Genomic DNA, 21,701 nt, shown 5'->3' on the forward strand with positions numbered 1-21,701 from the left:
AACCAAACATGAGGTACTGCAATCTCTACAACAATTAATTTAAAATGGAATTTGTTAATGTTGGATGAGATCCTTGGCTGCAGTAAATCAACAAATTCTCCATGAATCAATGGGCTGACACTGAATTGAGCTAGGTAACAGCCAGTCTGTAGTTCTTTATAAATAAAAGTCTCTTTGCTATCATGACAACCATTCCAAATTTATTTAATGCTTCTTTTTTCTAAAGAAAAGTTTACTTTATGTGTTAATTTAAAATGGCAAAATATTACATCTCTATTTGCAGAATATAATTTTTTTTTTCTTCTTGCTTACATGGCTGGCAATATTCAGTTCCTCTCTCCTGTTTGGCTAGCAATGGACAAGACAATCATGGCTCTGCTAAACTGAGGATGTGGCCCTGTGATATCCCAGACTCTGTCACCTGTGACTTGCTTCCACCATTCCTGCTGGATTTCCTTTCCATGGAAACTGTGGTGGAGAAGAGAAGAGAGTCTTCTACAGAGTCAGAGCACTGATTCCAGCTGTGGAGCTGAAAAAACTTTGGGATTTTACAGCCTATTTTTGACCTTTATGCTTTGCTGGATCCTCTTCCCCCTCTGCCAGTTATTGTCCTCAGCATCACTTGACTTTACTGCATCCTTAATTGCCTCATTTTGGGGAATTATGTGGCAATTTTGTAGCAGACTGCACATTTTATGTGTTACACACATTGCAGAGCTGCAAAGATATAATTTCACAAAGTCTCAAAACATGTTTAAACCATTAATCTAGGATTAATGGGTGAAGGGGGAGAAAAAAAGGAATAATTTAGTCCAGACTCTTTAATCTCTTATGTTCTGTGATTAAACCCAAGAGAGATGTTAGGCAGAAGAAAGAGCCTGGACCATTGTGTCTCAGCTTTTTGCCTCTAGAATGAACAGCATGGAGCAGGAACCTGCCCAGGTAAGAAAATCAAAAGTGTTGAATATTTGATTTTGGCATTTTTTGCAAACATCGTGGTGGCAGCTCTGATACACACACCACCCCCCCAACATATCACAGGATACATTGCATAAAAAATTAACATCCTGCTTTCTTTTTCAGCCCTCCATGTACAGAAGGCTACAAAATTGTGTCATGTATGGGTGCTTTCAATTAAAAATTCCAATTTCCAGGTCCAGTGCCTTTTTTTTTTCTCCACAAGTACAGGAGACAGCCAAAAGCAGGGAGAAAAGCCTCTGTGGAGTTGGACCTCTGTACTCATTATGGGCTGGTTAGCAAGTACCTGCTTTTCACCAGCTTAGAAAACAATTTGAAATTCAAGCAAGTCTCAGCAAGGACCTCACAGAGGACGCCAGGCAGCCAGCCAGTTTCATAAGCCCCATCTTTCAAAGATTTTTGCTCTGATGCTCTCCCTCAGCACCACACACTAATTTTTTCCCCTGCTTTCTTTTCTGTATTTGAAGTTGTTTGAAATATGTTACTGTTTTAAATGTCTCCCAACTAGAGATTTTAATGTCCTGTAATGATAAAAAAAATATTTATCAAGATATGACTTAGGAATAAAAGAACGTGTTAATATGGAAATCCAAGGCAAATTCCCTCTTCCAAAAAGCAAAGTCTTAGTGAAAAATCAGCTTGGGCCAAATTAGGTTGAAAACCTGGCACATGATATACAATAACTCTGAGCACATAATTCCCAGCTTTTCTCAGGTATTTATTGCACTAACAATGTGAAATTAACTTCACTTGGGTAGCAGCTTGAGAGGTGCTTTACGAAGAGGGTGATCCATTCAACATTTCTGATTTAGACTGTTTTAAAAGTAGGGTTGAGGCCTCAAGGCATTCCCAGACACACAAAACTAAATCTTTTCAGGCTCAGCTGAGCCTTTCCTTGTTCCTAGGAGTGAAATGCACACGCTTTCAAAGCTTTGAACCTCTCATCCCAAACCAAGTAAGCTGATATTAACCTAGAAGCAGAAAGAAGAGTTTTTGTAATTGGTGTTTGGTTTTTGCACCTTTAGGTTTGGCTTAGATATCCTCTGGTTAGTGGTGGTTTGAAATTTTTAATTTTTTACTCGGATCTTACCTGCTTTGTTGGCTCTAGGGTCATAAAGAAATCCATTCAATTTTTCCTCTCACTGATTTACCTAGATGCTGCAACTCCTCAATGCTTTTGGGCAGCCTCCACCTTTTGGCTTTGACTTTCTTTTACCAATTAAGAATTGAGTGTATAGTTCTATTCTGGTGAAATGCAGAGATCAAATTAAATGAGACCAGAATCACAACTATGTGAATATCTATTAAATAACTGGTCTAAGGAAATATAATAAAAACACACACAAGAAGAAAAAAAACCCTGATACTCTGAGTTTTGTGTAGATGGAAAAGCAGTGGCAAGTTTTCACTTCTTGTGTGTACCGATGTAGTAAATTAAATTGGTCAGGGTAGCTCCAGGGAGCTAGCAATATTTTTCCTTAAGGGTATATAAAATGTCATATTTTCATTCAGAAATGCTAATACTTTGCTACTCTTTCAGCATTTTTTATGTAGTATTCATTGCAATTCATTGCAGGCAAAAAAAAATTGTTTATTTGTTTTACTCAAAAAAATATAATGCTTTGTTTAATGTGTGCAAAAAATTAATTCCTGTAGCTGTATCTGAAGAGACACAGGACTGAACCTCCTCATTGACTGAACTACAGGAGCTACTCCAAATAATCTGCATTTTTCAGGCCTTACACTCCCTCTCCATAAGGACAGCAGATTACGATTATAACAAAACAGTAGGACCACATTTGATATGTGTGTGGTGCAAGGTTTCAGGAGGAGACAAATGTAGATACAAAGCAGAAACTATTGTTTTTTAATCCTCTAAATTGCTGTCTGTAGTCTCAGGGTGCAGGGTTTAGCCTGACACATCTGTGCTATGCTCAGCCCCACAAGAAAATACAAGTGCCAGATTTGAGGATGGCAGAGAATTCCAACTCAGAGAATTCCAACATTGACACCTCCCTCCTGCCCCTTGGTAGGTGTGGTCCTTTCCTGCTTTTTAGAGGCATTCAGGGTGGTTTCATTAATGTGCTCTGCCACGAACACAGAGGAATCATCATCCTTCCTCTTTTCCTGAGGCACATGGCATCTGAAACTTTGGTCTTTTACCACACTTGGAATGGGTGTGTGGGGTGTTTGGAAGTGCTCTGTGGCTTGCAGCGTGCCTTTCTGTGTGAAGATACTCCTGAATTATATATTTCATATATATATATATCCTGGTTCCCAGTGTGTGCAGGAGACAGGACTCAATGATCCAAGGAGTAATTTCCAATCCCATGTTCTCCAGTATCCAGAAGTATAAAATAGCTGGCAAATGACTGGTATTCATCTGGACAAAAGCAGTCCTCCACACTCCAGGTGAGTGAGTGCCTTTATTTTAGCCAACCACTCTCTGATCCCATGAACCAACATGAACAGGCACTTCTGAGGTACAGTTCCATTCATTAATCTAATGTTTAGAGGCAAAACCCTCAGATGTGTCACACCCCAAGCTCAGGAGATTCATTTTAAAGGAATTTAAAGACTCTCCAGGTCAGGTGTCAACAGCTACAGCAGAAAGCTGGATGACATTTCAACCAGTGATACTTGGAATATGAATAAGAAATATCAAATAATTCCTTTACTGTTCACTGGTAGGACACCAATTAGAAGACTTCATCCAGCTTTTTGACATTACTCTTCAGAGAAGGTGTGAACTGATTAAAAAATTCCACAGGTGAGCGAGAAATATTAAAGTTCTTGTAAGCCAAGAATTACAGAGAGCAGCTAATGAAGGCTAAATACAGGTTAAATTTTAAAAGGTCAAGGAAAGAGAAATAGGAGAAAATAGATATTAATACTTCTCAAGTGCATGGAAAGTTGTTAGAGGCTGTGGATACAACAAGAAACACGGATTTACCTCTCTGTAAGAAAGAATGAAGAAAGAGCAAGGCTGGACCACGGCTTTGCCCATAGTGTAGCAAAAGGAAACAGCTCCAAAGGACCCCTTTTCCCCAGGGCTTCTTGTGTTGAGAGCAGGGAGCTCAATTGTGTCAAATCTCTGCTTATTTTTCAATTTCTGCTGGGAGAGAAGGGGCAGTAGCTGGAAGTGTGCCCACCCTCACCCTGTTCTCCCACCTCTCCCAGTCCCATCTCTCACCCTGTGCCCTCTCCATGCTGTTGAGACATTTTCCCTCCTGCCTCAGCAACAGGACAAATTTTGGCCCCAAAATGCCAAAAGAAACCATGCTCAGGACTCTGTGAGAGCCCAGCAGAGGCTCTGCCACACCAGGCAAACAGAAGCACGTATGGGCCCACATGTTAATAAGAGAGCAGAAGTGCTCTGCATTCTAACTAAATCAGAGATTTATGATGTTTTGCACAGTCCCCACAGCAATCTCAAGCAATGATGAAACTACTCACTTCCTCTGCTGTTTCTCAAGCTTTCCTGGTGCCACAGCAACTGCTTATGTTGAATATTTAACCACCTTACTTTTATAGATCCCAATTTACTGATCTTCTGACAACTTTCCTCTCACCCTTTCATCACTCAAGGTGTGGGGAAGAAAAGCCAGTCTGTGCATTATGAGCCCACAGAGGTGCAGAATGAAAGAGGAGGAAAAACATGCAAATAACTATGTTTGACTCCTTGCTGCTAGCACACAAGCCAGAGGGAAAACAGCCAGAAGCTCCCTAAATTGGATAAGAGAATATGTGTGAGGAGTGTGGCTGATTAAATGAAAGGAGGGATATTTTGTGAAGCCTTCAATTAGTTTACCTTTTTATTTTTTGTGAAAACTCCTGCATATTTTTAGGGTCTATTCTCAGTCCTGCATTCTGGACATATAATTGTTTGTATTTTGAACAGTTGGCTGAAGTTTTGTGATGAGTTTCAGCAGACATAAGTTCTTTCCTTGATGCTCTCCTGTTCTTTTCGCCTAAAAATTTCTTTGCAGACAGCTTAGCAAACCACACATTGGACTAAAAAGAAAAAAAATTTAAAAAGTTGCCTCTTTAATATTCAAAAAAGAATACTTGCAAGCAATCTTCATTTTTTCTGTTCTCACAAGAACATGTGGAAAATGGAAGCTCTAGGAAGGTGCTGTTTTTTCCTACCTAGAGAATTCCTTTAAGAGAAAGGACCTTGAGCCCAGGTTTCATTGAAGTCAGCAATTAAATATCTCAGTTTTGCTTTCTCTGGCTGCAGTACTGACATAAATTTCCAGTTTCTGAATTCTTCTACCCATCTGGTTCAAGAATATCTTCTATAGCTCTTCTTCATTGTCTTAAGATTTAAAAGAGGAAAGTAGCACTTTTTAAATTCATATAGAGTAATGAATGAGAAAAGCATCTTGTCAATCATTTTAAAGAGGATTGAGATAATTATAGCACCTAATTACTAAATTTAATGAAGTAATTACTTTTCAAATTGATTTCTAATCTCCTACCAAAAAGCAAAAGTTCCTATGGTTCTTAATGGAACATTTAATAATTAACAGTATCTACAAATTAAAATAATTAACAGTACCTACAAATTAAAATCACCCATGCTGTATTTCATACTTTGAGGAGCTGGATTATAAATTTGTTGCATTCTTTGCATGGAAATGGATCCTAGTTTGAATAAAAATCAAACCCCTCATTCTATTCTGTTGATTCTGTCAGTTTCCAGCAGCAGTTTATGCTGTGTCCTGCCCTGAGTTTCAGAATTCTCCCTGCTGCCACTCTGGAAAAAGACCTGTGGGTAGCACAACACATCTGGTGACATGGACAGGGATGAGAAAAGCAAGGGAAAACATCAGTTCTCAGAAAGGTCAGAAAAGATTGCTGGAAATATTCAGGGATCACAATCACTTTGGTGATGTATTGTCAGAGCTGTCTTAATTCTCTCTGTCAAAGCACAGCTGTCACACTGAGGATTGTTTTGTTGGAGAGATGTCAGATACCTCAGGATATGGCCTGACTCTATAAAATCTAAAATTTGCAGCTTGGGGAAACAGTAATATCTTCACTAAATGCCAGTGATAGAATTAGGAAAATGAATATGTTTGTGGGCTCCTGCAGTGGCAAGCAAAAAAATTTATAGGATTATGACTTTAGCTAATTGTACAAAGACTTTTTTTTCCTTTAATGTTTGTACTTAAAGAAAAATAACAGAATATAAGAACTAATGTGAGCATTTTAAGCAGCTTTCCTTATCTTGTTGTAAATAATTTTTAGAATAGGAGAGTGCAGGTGCATTTCAAAAGACTGAAAAGCAGCCAGCCTTGTTGTAAAAGTACCAGGACAACAGACAGAAGTATTTTAAATCATTGCAATGCATTCCTCAGTTTTAGCTACCATAAACACTGTGGACATTTTTGAAATTACAGAAGTAATAGGCATTTATAAAGCTAAAAAAGCATTACATGTTTAGCATGTAAACCCATTCCTATCCCTATTCAGGATAGACTTCCTATTTATTCCTTAAATTTCTTGCAGCCAAAATCTCTGTGCTTTCCTCTGGCACATCTGATGCTGCTGATTAAGCCAGGGAGACTGATGTGTGATAGGAAATCCTCTGAAGTTTGTTTCACTCCTCTGCTTTTCTTGGGCAAGCAGGGATGCAGCAGATTGACAGGACGCCAGTGAGCTGCGTTTCCATCTGGGTGGAATGGATCCTCTTCCCCACCAACCAGAGATCTTTTTGCCTGTTTCTTTTAGAGTATTCCCTAGCATAGGAAAGGGGTTCAGGGGCAGTTATTTGTTCTGATTATGTTGCTTTGCAATAATACCAGTTTGATACTGAAAGCACATTTATTTGGCTTAGAACCTGAAATCCGGACAAAAAGCGTTTATTTCATTTGGTTTGGATTTGTTTAGTTTTTTCTCACAGGCAGAATCCTACGCCAATGGCAAGTTGGGTGCTCTGCAGGACACAATTGTTTCTGTTTCTTCAGGAGGCACCACATTTTGTTTCAGCATCCTTACAATTCTACAGCTTTGTTTTCCCTCTCCAGCTTCTGTCTGTGTGAAGACACGACTTTTCCCACTGGCTGACTTTATCTTACTTATCTTATTTGTGTCCTGGTGTCATTTTCTGCCAGATGAATTACAGGTTTGTCAAACCATAATACCCAACTTGTGTGGGCTCCTCATAATCCTATTTCTCTTGCCACAGTTAGACATCTTTCTCAATGATAGAAAAATGACCCCAATACCCAGAATGGTGTGTTATGATGTTAACTTGAAAATTGACTTTTCTTTTAGTCTTCATTGTCAAAATTTAAATTTAAAACCAAGGGTGTCCTAAGGGTTTGGACATTAAAAAAATAACTCAATAAAATCACTATTTTCAAATGTCAAGGAGTTTTAAAATTATGTAAAAATGCTGCTATTTTGCAGCACTGCAAAAAAGGGAAATTTTCCTGCACATCTTGATTAGAAAGCAAAAAACCTTTGAAGCCATAATATTATTTCAATTTCTTTTTTTTTCCCTCTCTGGCAAAGAGAGCTACTGGACCAGTTTCCTTCATTGGTATATCATACCAATACAAGTCAGTGAACTAAACACATTCTAAATACTCACTTCAGGATTACTTGATTGACCACAGAGTCCATTCCTTGAACAAATCAATGCAGGGGTCAGGAAGTATTTCAAATTAAATCTTTTTGTTGGACAATAGGTAGGAATTCAGAGAGAAGGAAGAAGGCACTGCACTAGAAGGAACAACTGCATTTGCCAGCAAATTCTGTGCTTGATATTATAGATTTTTCTACCTCTTGACCTTGACTCAGCCATTTTTGGGAAAAAGCACTTGGTCTGTATTAAGCATTATTGCCATTTCCAGTGTTTTGCACCACAGCACATTGTTAGCTGTAATCCATGAAAATGGAAATAGGAAATCTTCCCTAAACTGAGAGTTCTGCTGCACTCTTGATAGATTTCTATGTTCTTACCTCAAAATATTGACAGCCCAAGCACAGCCACAGCTTTGAGGGCCAGTGAGACTGGACACAGCTCTTCAGCCAGGGTCTTGGCAACGCTCTGATTTCTGGTTGTGGTTTTTTTGCTCACTGTGCTGACCTCAACCAGCTCAGACATCAATGGCAAGATCCTGCGTGGGGCAGAATCTCAGGCACTTTTTGGCAGTGATTTATAGGGAAGCTTGGGATTATATTAAAGAAGGAACCACAAGGCTGAACTCTTGCTCAGCTTCTCTTATCTCCTGCTCTGAGAACTGTGAACCAGTTCAGAGCCTACATCTAGTTTTTGAGGGGGAAAGGTGATTTTTTTACTCAAGGTACCTCAAAGTTTCCCATCAGTGAGGAAAAGTGGTGTATAATGGAGAGGTATTTCAGGTATATTCAGGTTCACAGCAGTTTCTGAGACAAAGTTACTTAAGTGGCATCATTAAGTCATGTCACTTCATTTAAAGAAACATACTATTTTGGCAATGATCAGTCTCTCAGGTCTCTTAGGTAAATATCCAGTCATTTTCCCTTCCTATTTGCACTTGGCTCCCAAATTCATTTATTCAGGTACAACTCTGAGTGCTTGTTCTGGCCTCTTCTGTAAACAAACAGCATTCTCTTTCCTTTTTTAGAAACTAATAATGCATTTGGAAAATCTAGGAAAATGCATTTTAAAAGTAAACATGGATAAAAGAGCAAACAGAGTTCGTACCTAAGAATGCTGTTTGGCTTGCAGATTTGTAAAATCTCTGAGAAATAAAGGGTGACCAAACCATTTCCCTTCTCTGCCTTCCTGTGTTGGATTCTGGGTCCCTTTGGAGGCTCCTAACTTCCAGAACAAAGTATGAAACTCCTTGTTTCAATCTCCTGTAGCCAGAAGAGAGTTCCTGTGCTCATTCCCTCACTTTCCTGGTATTGAGAAGGGCAGAGGAGCCACAGCCAAGTTCACACCCCCTGACATCACTGGGAATTTCAGCTGCCTTGTTTATTTCCCAAAGATGGATTGAATTTTGTTCTTTTGAAAATGAGAATGCCATGGAAAGTGCACATCCAAGGTGGAGGATATGGTGCAGGCAAAGGAGAAGAGAAATGTACATTTTTTTATACAAAAATGTTGTAGTAGCTGCTAAAACTAAGCAGGGTTTTTTAGGTCCCATCTCAAAGTGTGGATACAGAATAATTTAAACATGGTCAGAACTCAAATAAATGCTACAAAATTTGGACGTCTTAAGAAATGTGAGGCTCATTCTCCGTGAATTTTCACTGAGGAAAAATTTGGTTCTTTGCCATACAAATTTAGTAGCTTTATGAAATATTTTATAGAAAAGATGTGTGTGTGTGTGTATTGTGGGTAATATCTGCAGTTTTTAGGGAACTGCCTGAATTACTCTAATTCAGCTATTTCAGGCACTTTGTTAATGCTGTATGAAAAGGATCTCTGGACTTCCAAGACATTGGATAGACAGATAATCGTGTGCCTCAGTAAGAGGAGAAATCGTTGTCTAAGAATCTCTGCATTTGTCAGTTGTCTACCAGGTTTCATCAGAGAAGCATTTGTAAGAGAAGTTTAAAACAAGGGCTCGTCAGTGATTAATTATTAAAGTGCAGTTTGTTAAGCTGGATTTCTGCAATTTGCAGCCATCTGCCTGACAAAGTTTGTCCCATCATTAAGTTCTTTCTAAAAATGATGATGATGCTTTTCAGAATCCAGGCAAAGCTGATGGGATGGAGGGAGAGCAGTGTGCAGTGAAGAGTTTGAGCATCTCCTCAGCATCTTCTCCTTCTTTGAGGACACAGAGCTGGCAGGAGGGGTTGGCACCCCAGAGAGTTCTGCAGCCCTTCAGAGGGACCTGGGCAGGCTGGAGAGATGTCCAGAGAGGGATCATTTGAAATTCAACAAATTAAAAAACATGACCAGATTTCTGCACGTGAGGAGAAATACCCAGCACAGGCATCAGCACAGGCTGAGGGCCAAACTGCTGGGAAGTAGCTCTGTGGAGAAGGACCTGGGAGTCCTGGTGGACAAGAGATTGTTCCTGAACCTCAGAAGGGGAGGCTGAAATAGTCTTTCATTCATCCCCCCATAAAAACCCAAACCAAACCAAAGGAAATCCAGGCTTTTGAAAACTCTCAAGGTCAGGCCGTATGATATTCCCATGTTGAGGGATGTTTGAGTCAGATGTCTTGAACAGGAAATAGTTGGAAGCCTATCAACAGCAGTCTTCTAAATTATTTCCCCAGTGAGAGTTATAAAATCCAGAGGGCAATTTGGACTGAATTTAGGGATGCCTTGGAAATCAAAGCAAAATTTAGCAATTCGTGAGCAAGGTGAATGGCTTTCCTCTCCCACCTGAAGACCAAAGTTAAAAGCCTGATTTTTAAGCCTGAACCCTGGCAATTGTCTAAATGGAGGCATTAAGGCATTTAATTTTCTCTGTAAGCTATTTTTCCCCCTAAGAAGCAACTCCCTAAGTCTTTTAGATCAGAATTAAAACAAGCATTTTAAGCATCTCCCAATGAGTTGAAAAGCATTGATTTCAGGGTTGTTTTTTTTCCCCAAGAGCCTTCATTTCAGACAGCTGCTTTCAAAGCACTTTGAGTAGGAATCTGGTCCAGGCTAGCTGCACTCTCAGCTGTATTTGGGACACAAGGGGCTTTAGTTCCACCTATCAATAATTTTATTGAGTCCACTTCAAAAGTCTGCTGCATAATGACAGAGGGCAATATTAATCTTTGTAGTGATGAAAAGGGTGTGCAGTGGTGATTTCAGATTTGTTTATGTAGCTAAAAAAACCTGAGTTTTTCACATGGTTAACCTGAAAGTCACCTCAGTGACTGTGAACCCACACATGATGCTGTGGTGGTGTTGATAAAACGTGTGTGTGATCATATCATGACCCCGTGCAGAAGCAGGATTTTCACGCTGAACACATGGCATAATCTGCAGCACATCATGCCAGTTGCAGTTTCCAGTTTCTTTCCTGAGATGTTTTATTGTGTAGAAGATTAAAAAAAAAATTAAAAAATCAGGGAATTACATTATCAGTCCTCCTCCTAGCTGCACTCCAGGTGTGGAGCAGCCGCCTCAGAGAGACTCCACACTGAGGGGAAAACCAACCAAATAAAAAGATACAAATTAAAAATTAAAAAACAGCAAACACCGGGGGAGAGAAGAGGGTAAAATTCTCAGCTGGACATAGGTGGGGGGAGCTAATGCCAGGTTAGGGTTTGGTCTGCAGACCTGCAAAGCTGTAACACCCTGCTAGAGCAAGACCTGCAGCACCCTCACAAATACTTGTGTGCAAATGTCCCTATTCCACTCATTAGGAATGCTTTAAAAAATTCTGGCCTGAACCTCTGCTGTGTGGTACTGCTGCCAGCATGGGCTCACTGGCTCTGTTTTTCATCCTTAATTGGGAAAATCCCTTGGGTGTCAAGTTTGCAAAACCTTTCCTCTCTATAAAACCAGCTAAAAAATGCTTCATAATTCTCCTCTCCCGTATCACAGAAAAGCAGAGCTGGAGATTCTGCTAAGTTTTATTTTCCATTTCTCTACACACAATGAATATGCCAATTTTTTGTTTTGTGACTTGTTGCATGGGCACAAGTCTTCCTGCTGCCCCTTGGAATCTTTCAATTTTGTTTTTCTTTTAAAAGCTTTCCTACAAAGAGGGTGCCTGACTGGCACTAAAATATTTCAGGCAGCTGACGATTTGAACTCCTGTGAGCACAGGCTTCTGGCCAGCCTGCAGCACAGGCAGCTGTTCCTCTATTGCTCTTCACTTTGTAATTTTTGCTTTATTCAGAATGAAACCACGGAACAAGCTCTGGTGGGCCACCAGGGATGACACAGAAGGTGCACTGATATCGTGGGGCAGTGGGCATGGGACTTTCATGGCAGAGGAACAACAAGAATTTCTCTGCCTCACTGATTTTTAGCAGACTCACATACAATAAGTACAGGACACACAAGGGCAAAAGGGAGTTATTGCAATATGTGGGAATCAATAGCTGGAGCACTGAAAATAGAGTGGGAAAGAGCTATTTTGAACTCTTTTTAACAGGGGAAATGAAAAGGGAATCAGATCTGACACTGCCAGGCTGACTGAGCATTGCTATTTTCCCATAATGATGCATTTCAATTGGGAACACCCCCCAAAAAAGAGTAATTTGCACAACCTGATGCTACATGCTCTCTCTGGATTAAAGTTTTTCTTTTTCCTTTTATGTTTGGGATTTTATTAGAGTGTTCTCCCACCAACTAATGTTCCCTTCCTTTCAGAAAGTGTCATATGTGACGCTTCAAAGATCCAGTGCTCATTCATATTAAAGTCACTTCCACACAGTTACCCAGCTTTGGTAATAAATGTGATTTGGACCATCATATTTTTCTCCCTAGTGGAAAATTACGGGCCAGGTTGCAAAGATGACAGCATCCAATTTACAGAGCTCCCTTTACAGGGTCCTTGAGCCACTCCATTAATACTTCTGTAAATAAAAATAACTTCCAGTGTCATTGTCAGCACATCATGTTCCTATTAGCTCAGGGTAAATATTTGAATCCAAAAAGGTTGTTTGAGAAGGTGAGGCCCTTCGATGTGTTTAATGATGCATCCATGAGCTCAACATTTGCTTAGATGCATATTCAGTTGTGGGTATAAAATATTTGCTGGATTGGCACCGAATGCATTTAAAAGCTCAAGGTAAATATCATGTGTGTGTGTACATGTAAATGTATGCAAATACATGAAAACATACAAATCATATCTAAACACATATTCATTTTCATTGTTAATATTTTAAATAACAGTAATAATAAAATTAATTAAGACAGTCATCAAGAATTAATATATGTATGAGCTATATGGTCCTTACCTACAGAAGGCCGAATTATTAGGACTAAGTTTTATTCCAGAAATGTTTATTCCAAGTATTTTATGCCCAAAAATACCCAAAGGGAGAAAAGCTTTGAAATAATTGAAGTTTTTAGAGTTGTGATGGCTGGTGAGACAGAAATAAAACAGAGCTGGTAAAAAAAAAAAAAAAATACCTTTTTTTTTTTTAATGGGGTTATTGTCATAGGTGGTTCTCCCATGCCCATATCAGTAATGGAAAATCATTCATAAATGGAAAATCACCTCAAATATTTGCACTTGCAAGATTTACACCTCATAACTGCTGGCAAGATGTGACAGGTTTTAAACATTTGAAATATGATTTGGATTTCTGTTCTTTCAGGGGGACACTTGCACTCAGGGGGTCACCATCCCACATAGGGAATATCACCCTCAGTCCTGCCTAGAACCTTTTGTATCAGGATCAGACACTCCCACTGTAAATGATCCTACACATGAAGTGATAACTGAACTGCAAGGAACATAAATTTTCCTTACTGTACTCCCAAATTCACTCACCTGGTTACCACTGAAGGCTGTGATGAAACTTTGAGTTGACTGCAGCCTCTAATGCCATCTCAAATGCTGGCAGAATATTTTGTTTGCAGCAGAAAGGCTTTTGAAAGAAACTCTTCTGGCACTTTACAGAGCAAATTAGGCTACTTATCTCTAAAAGCATTCCATTTAGCATGAAATACAAATAAATCTTACCCAAAAAATCAACAATAAGAAAGTGAGTTTGTTGAGAGAAAGTTGAAAGTTGAAAGAAAGTTTCAAGAGAAAGTGAGTGGTGAAGGATTAGGAAGACACATAAAGATACTTCAACAAGTTCTGTTAGAAGGAAACTTGCTCTTGCATTAGGAATGTGATTTATAAAAATTTTGGTTTTAAAATTCAGACTGTGACACCTCAGGATGTTCCCCAAGGATATGTGTAATGCTATGATCAGGTTTTAAAGCGGATGATTTCCACTTACTCTGAAAAATAATTCTGCTTTTCTTTTTTCTCCTTTTGATTTTGTGGGGTTTTTTTCCTTTGTGCATTGCCAATAATAGCTCTCAATATAAGTTCTCCAGAATCCATCTCAAACAAGATGATTGTATCCTATGAGCCATGAAAAGTTGATATGGGAAAAAGGAGACACAGGAGAAGGTACTTTATTTTTTATATTGGCTTGGGATTTTTTTAATAAAGAGGATCACTTATTTCCCAGTATATCAAAGATGAAAATGTGCTCACTGGAAGATGACTCTATAAGTAGAAACTTTTACTTTAGGTTTCAACACTGCCATTTCATTTTAATCTAAAAATTTGCCTTACATTAGCCTGGGAGCCAGGAAGAAAAAAAAGTTCTTATTTTTATCTTGCCAATGCTTTTGTCACAGCCTATAGATTAATAAAGATTATAGTAATGGCAGAATTGCACAGCATCACTAACAAGAGGTATCACTCAGTGTGCATTGCCATGGTTTCACTGTGGAAGATACCAATATTGTGTGTAAAATAAGCCATTTTAATTTAAATTAAATAATTAATTCAAAGTAATTTAAATAAAAATAATTATTAAATTACAGATCTCTTTTAAACACATAATATTTTTAATATTACACAAGTCTTTATAATACTTTGCCCTGAAATAAAGCAACAATAAGAGTGGTGAAACTGCTCTCTTGCCAGGCCTGCTTCAGCGTAATTCTGTTTTTATTTCCAAACTGCTCATTTGCAAGGCAGAGATGAAAGGAATGCAGTCATGTTCAAATGTCAGCACAGCAATATGCTGGTGACCCAGCACAGGGTAGGACTGAATTTCATGCTTCCCTGAATTGCAAATAATGTACAGAGCTATCACGCCCCTGGTTTAATTCCTATTAAATTGGCAGGCTTTTGACCCAGAAATTTGCTATTTAGCATGTGAAAAAAATAAATTCCTTCATTACCAGATCTCATAGGGGATTTTTTTTTTTTTTGCATTGCTCCCAAATGATCAAATGATGCAGAAAGCGGTAAGTTTTAAATGGAGAGTTTTATTGTACTTGTTGTTGCTGAGACTTTTTCATTGCAGGACTTACTGCACATTGTAGGTGCATTATATAAATGTAGAAACGGCCTTGCAGTGATCTCCTTTGGAGTGGGTTCAAAAAAGCTTTTTTCCCTGTTTCCTCCCTGTTGCTTTTAGGGACACGAAATAATGGGGTAGGTAGTAGAAAGGTCAGCAGGAAGCTTTTCCTTTTAATTTTTTTATTTTATTTTATATATATTTTGATTAGAAGGTAAAAGATTGGCTACACGGGTAGCCACTTTTTCGACTTCCTTGGTGAACATTACTATTAATAATTTTTCTCCTCCCAGAGGAGAAATATGTAAACAAAATAGATAAGTTGTAAAAATATAAATAGTTTTCCTGAAGCTACGAGAGGATGAAGTGCAAACAATGAAAAGCAGGTCAACTTGGGGCTACACCTCCTCCTATAAAACAAACAAAAAACCCACCAAAAATTAATATTTTGTAAAGGAAAACACCATCTTACTGCTGTTGCAAACTCAGTAGTCTAGGTGAGTCAGACTAACACTAACAGACTAACTAAAGTTTTCAAAATGTAGTAATTTGTGTAAAAATGTCAAGCCTATCTTTTGTCTAAGTGCCCATAAGCACAGAACTATGTCTAACACATTGCTCAAATGCACAATGATCCAAGAGGTTGTGGAATTCTCTCCAGACAGATCCTTCCCTTTCTTTGGCAAGATCAACAAAATTTAGGTCATCCTTGTGACACCTGCTGATGTTTCGCTCTTAAATATCTCCAAGGGCAGAGACTCTACATTTTCCCTAGGCGTGCTATTCTGGTTTTTTCATTATTTTTACCACTGGAAAGCATTTTGTTTTTTCTCCTGAATGCCTGAATTTCCCTCGTTACTATTTACTTTTGTTCTGCCTCCCACGATTACAGAGAAGGGTCTTTTGTCTCCTTTCTAATAGCGCTTCTTAGGCATAGAAAACAAAATTGAATGGTCTGATGTCTTAGAAGTGTCAACAATCCACTCTTCTCACTGGAGTCAGGGGAGTCTGAAAGTGCTTTTGCTGTTTACCTCAAGCCACTTTATTGGATGGCCTAATTAGAACTTTGGACTTTAACAACTTAAAAAGTTCATCCAAACCACTCCTGTGTAGCGGCATAAACTTGCTAACAAAACCCCTGAAAGTTTCAAAGCATTCTTTAGTCCCTGTTTCACTCACCAACAAGATGAATCCCTAAGAGCATCTTGAAACAGAGAAAGGCTACCGAGATACTTGTAAAAATCCCCACAGAGCTGTCAATCCCTAAGAAAGCAAACTAGGGGAAATTTGCCAAAGCTTTGCTGGTATTATGAAAAACCTGTGAATGGCCATGACATAGGTCTGTGCAAGGATCAATTTAAAGTAGCATCTTGGTTGTGTCCAGCAGCCAGTGCAGCAAAGCTATTTAAAGTTGGGCTTTGATGAATTTTGATGAACTCAAAGATGAATTTTTGAAACTTAAAATGGAAAAAAAATCCACCACAAAACGTTTTCTTATTCTTCTTTACTTGACACAGAACAGCAAAGACCAGGAAAGGAATCCATTCACTTCAGGTCAGTGGAAAAACAACCAGGAAACATTAAAACTCCTAAAAATGCTGCTGCCCCATAGCCTATTCTTTTTCAACACAGACAAAATTCCTCATGGGTCTGTTTGTCCCAACACTCTGAAGCAAATGATCATTTTAATGAAGTTGTATCTTCTTTCTATGTGCTCTGGGTGCTCACACACCTGCCAAGCATCAAGAATGCTCCTACTCGCTTCAAGCACTCTTTAAATCAAAGATGAGTAACATGATGAGAAGGTGAGAGGTTTTTTTGTTTTATCTTATTTTTTTTATTCCTGTCAGGCTTGGAAGCAAATCCACACTCCCAAGGGTGTCTCAGGAGGAGCTAGAGGAAGAAAACAAAATACTGTTCTAGTGGCAATATCCAGGACAAACAGAGTAAAACATGTCACAAATATGTGTTAAAGGAGTGGCCACAGCAGGAAGTGCCAAGAGGATTATATATATATGTATATATGAAAATATAAATATATATAAAATAAATATGTAATGTGTAAATATATAAATATATAAGTATATAAATGATATGTGTATAAAATATCTATAATATATAATATATAATATATAATATATAATATATAATATATAATATATAGTTTTATATGATACATATATACATATATGTATATATAATAGATAATGTATAATATATAATGTAAAATATATATTCTATATTCTATAGTCCATATTATATATATTAAATATAATATATTATGTATGTATTATATAATATATTATACATATATTATATTATATAGTATGTAATATATTATATATAATATGTAATATATATCTGTGCCATTTTCACCTTGGCTGCACATTGCTACCAGTGCTACTCTGAGAGTACTTCCAAAGTCACTGAGAGCTGCAAATTCAATTACAGCAATATTTTACAACAAGATTACATTTTTGTAGGCTGGAGTATTATAAACTTTTTATTCCACCATAAAACATTTTAAAATTAAGTAATCAAGGCTCAGAACTCTAAAATACGTGCCTTCTGCATGTATTTAATTGCATGTGGTGCAACACTGATTAAAATTTAGGAGGCAGAAGGGAAGGGTGCCTGCCTGCAGCAATTACATGTGGAATAAAAGCAGTTTAATACCAGTCAAATTTCACATCAATGACTTTTCAAAAATTCATGAAAACTGCTGGAGCAAGTGGTTATTACTGCTATCACAGTGCAACATTAAACAGTGGTCAAGAAATAGAAGCTTGTGACATAAAAATAATCTGTATAATATGGATCAACAAGGTTTCATTTAGCTGTACAGAACAGAGTGATAGAATGAAATCTAGACTAGATTTCTAGAACTAGCTATCATTTATTAGCAGTTAAATGTCCCCCCAAAATATTGAAATAAATAGTAGACTAAGTCAAATAATACATATTTTCTTAGTGCTTCCATTGGTTTATCATGCTGAACTGATGGTGGTTTGTGTTCTCTGCAGAATGCAGTTTAGTGTGTTAAAGGATACAGAGGAAAACAGAATAAACTCCAGATTTGTGGGCTGAACTTTACCTGCACGAAGGACAATTGATCACACCACATTTGCCAGGTCAAGACTGCAAGAAGATTTCTCCAACAAGCACGAGTTCACAGCAGGAAGGACAGAAGCTGTTTGGAAGCTCTGATCACCACCAAAAAATGGCAAATCTGCCAAAAAGATTCCAGCCTTCTGTTCTGACCTGACAAAAAGGCTCCTCACTGCAGACTGTTCTGCTGCTGGGGCCAAAGTGTAAGTCTTAGGTAAGGTAAGGGCTGGCAGAGTGACGGTGAAGCTCCTCAGCTTCAAGCCACCCCATTTTGATGGACTCAATATAAAATAGACATTTCCATGATTCAACAGTGGGGTAAAACTTTGCTGCTCCCAGGGCACAGACACTCCATCAATGCTCCTGTTTCCTGGAAGCAGCAGCTTCACTTAGCACGAGGTAATTGCACATTATAAAACCACAGCTGGGCCTCCAGTGGAGTAATCTGAGAATAATTTACCAGTAACATGAGAATAATTCTTCCAGCTCTGTTAATGGCTGTGGCCACAGTGGGGTGGGTGCTCAGCTACAGCTGCTTCGTGGGCCAGTGTTGTCCAACAAGAGCACCAGGCTGGTCAGAGACTTCCAGGAAAAAAAGAAATTCTGTAATTTACACCATTTTCCCCTGTTTCCTCCCTTTTGCCTGCTTTTGCAAGTGCTTTGAAAAAGGCAAAGAGGGTGTAATTGCTGTCAAGGCATTTTGATGTTTCAGTTTTCCATTTTTCTATGTTGTAAAGAACACATTTTTCAGGTGGGTCTGTTCAGCAGGGCTCCAATAGGCACACCACATTTTCCATACTTTTTCTCTCTTTTCTTGAAGCGTGTGGATACAAGCTCTGCAAAGGCCAAAACTGCTCTGAAAATGATATTTTGTGGCCTCTTAAGCTACAGCTCTTTCCAAAAATGGAAAAAAAAATAAAAGGTCAAAGAGTATCTGATTTGTAGTTATCAAGATACCAAGGTCAATTTGAACTGGAGAACTCAAAGTTTTAATCCCATGTATTCTCCAAAACACTATTAAGTCATGAAGTAGAAATCCTTTGCTTGTAATAAGGACAGGATTAGATTTTAACTCACCTGTCCTAGATCCTCATTGCCTTCCACAGGTCAGAAGCCAGATTTTCCACAAAATGCCATCCTAACAGTCTCTTATACCCAGCACTCTTTTCATCACTCGTGCTTCGTACAGATGGTTTAGCATTCGATACCCAGAGCAATAAAAGAATAAATTTCCTTAAAGAGCAAAGCTCCTCTGGTATGGCTCTTCCTGAGCTGTGTGGTCCTAAGACCAAAAATTCTAATTTGGCTCCCCAGGCTGCCCAAGTTTGATTTTATAAGAAGATACCCCTCTTCAGGCTGCCTCCAAACCCCGCTTTTGTTTCATCCTGCAGCATAAACAGCAGTTCTCATACCTTTGGACACCACCTGGAAAATATTTAGATTTAACCTGCAAATCTGTGATGAAGTTCTCAACCCCTGTTGTCCTCTCAAGAGCACAAAAACATTTGCTGGCTTTGGTGGTCACAAAATATAAATTCAGAAGAGTTGCTACCAAAGAATTTACTCTGCCTTCAACACACCAAGCACAGTCCTAGGAAAGAATAACAGTGTAGGAATGGCAGCATTTGTATCAGATCTGGACTGAAACAAATTTGAGGTTAAAAGGTGAAAAAACTGATGGAAATGGGATATGACTACTTTGGTTCCCCTATATGTTTTATTTCCCTACAGTAGAATGTGCATTCAAACTATGTTAGATATCTCCCTGAAAAGATTACACTGTGGAGGAAAAAGAATTAATTTAAGATAAATGAATCACACTGTGAGGTATGTCTTTTTAAATCTCACTCTAACAAATAAATGTGCTACAATCAGCTCTCTACTTAATTCTTAATAGACAGTAGGAATTCCATATTGGAATCAAACATTTGACTCAATTTTACTGCTGTCAGAAAACATAAAACACCTTCCCACGGGCTCTTTTGAAATAAAAATCAACGGTAGAAGGAAGTTTACTGCATTTTTCCATGGCATGAAGAAATAGTACGTGTTTCTTCATGGGAATTGTGAAATGCGAATGTGTGAGTAACATTGTTTGTACTTGCAGCTCAAACCTTATATGCCAGCTCCTCTTACTTTTTAGTATGCTTTCATTATTTTCCCTTTATCACTGCAACCTTGTCTTCAGGAGCTGAAAGCAGGGAAAATACATTTCCTGTTCTACCTCTTGAAGATTGCTCAGTTGGTCAATTTTCACCAGGACACACCAACTAGGAGCAGATAGGGTGGACCAAGCATCTCTCAATCACACTTCTTCAAAGCAGGATGCTTTGCACAATGCTCTAAACATGGTAGAGAAATCCTTTCTTTTCTTGAGTCTTGAAGTATTGGCATTTGTCACCTTGAAAGATACTTTTCTCATTGCCCAGCATAAAGGAAAAAGTTCTGGTTTTTTCTCCTGCAAAGGCAACATGCCTTCAAATCACAGGATGCATAAACAACATGAAAATCCTCCCTCCCTTTTAAACACATGGTGCTTGTGGTTGTCCAGAAATACAGATTTTGGAAGTGGCAGAAATGCAGAAACTTGATTACAAAGCAGGAATAATGGGGAATATTCAGCATCCTGTAGTACATTATTCAGGTATTTCTTCAAAAAATGTAAAATCCTGGGAAAAGTCTCAGGAAAAGGCAGGCTTGGGAAACCTCAATAGAGCTCACCACGTAGGAGAAGTGGATCATACTGGGTAAAATGCACCTGTGGGCAAATTTGCCTTCATGATAGCAGGGAGTACATCTGAAAGCACAGCTGAGACCTGAGAGATGCAATAAGCCTGGCGCTGCCGCTGCATGCAGGGACCAGTTCCACCCACCATACACAGCTTGATCACAGGAGCGTGGAGGGGAACTTCTTTGCAGCTTAATATGAATCTCCCAGCAAATCTGAAGCAGCAAAATGGTATTTTTTTCTTTAATGGGAGGCAGTTCAAAGCAATGGCTCAGAAAACAGAAAAGCAGCCCAATTGGAGAAAGGCATTTGCTGCCCTTGCTTCAGCATGAGGTCACAGGCAAGCAGAACTGCAGTGACTTTCTGCACCTCTCACTGATCTCTAAAATGCACCCTGAGGCTTAAAAATTAATCCCAACAGAAAGGGGGGTTTGTACTGTTTTTTTCCACCTTAGAAGGCACAGTTGGACTAAAGGCTCTAGAATACACCTCAGTGTGTTAATTGAGTTTAAATGTACTCAGAGAAGGGGACAGGATCACACAGAAATCTGGACTGCTGTGCTTTTATGGGTGGATTTTTTGTTTGTTTATCTTCCACGTTCCATTATTCAGCATGTTTTATAACATATGTTTTTATTATACATAAATTATATGTATAGTCCTATAAATTATCTTAGTACAAAGGCTATTTAATGATTCCTTCTCAGTTTATTTGGTCACAAAATGATGGCATGGGAAAAAATGAGGAAAAAACTTTCCTGTCTCTACTGGAGTCCAGAATCTAATTTTATAATGGCTTTAACAAACACAGAACTTTGGGACATAAGAAGGAGGGAAAGTTATGAGAAAGAAAGGGAATTTTTTTTGTACATGGGAGCAGAAGTTACCAAAGCCCAGAACATCCCTCTGAAATACATAATGGTTACAGGGAAAATCTCCTCAGTTCAGG

Source organism: Sylvia atricapilla, chromosome 2, assembly GCF_009819655.1.
Source record: "Sylvia atricapilla isolate bSylAtr1 chromosome 2, bSylAtr1.pri, whole genome shotgun sequence".
Classification (NCBI taxonomy): domain Eukaryota; kingdom Metazoa; phylum Chordata; class Aves; order Passeriformes; family Sylviidae; genus Sylvia; species Sylvia atricapilla.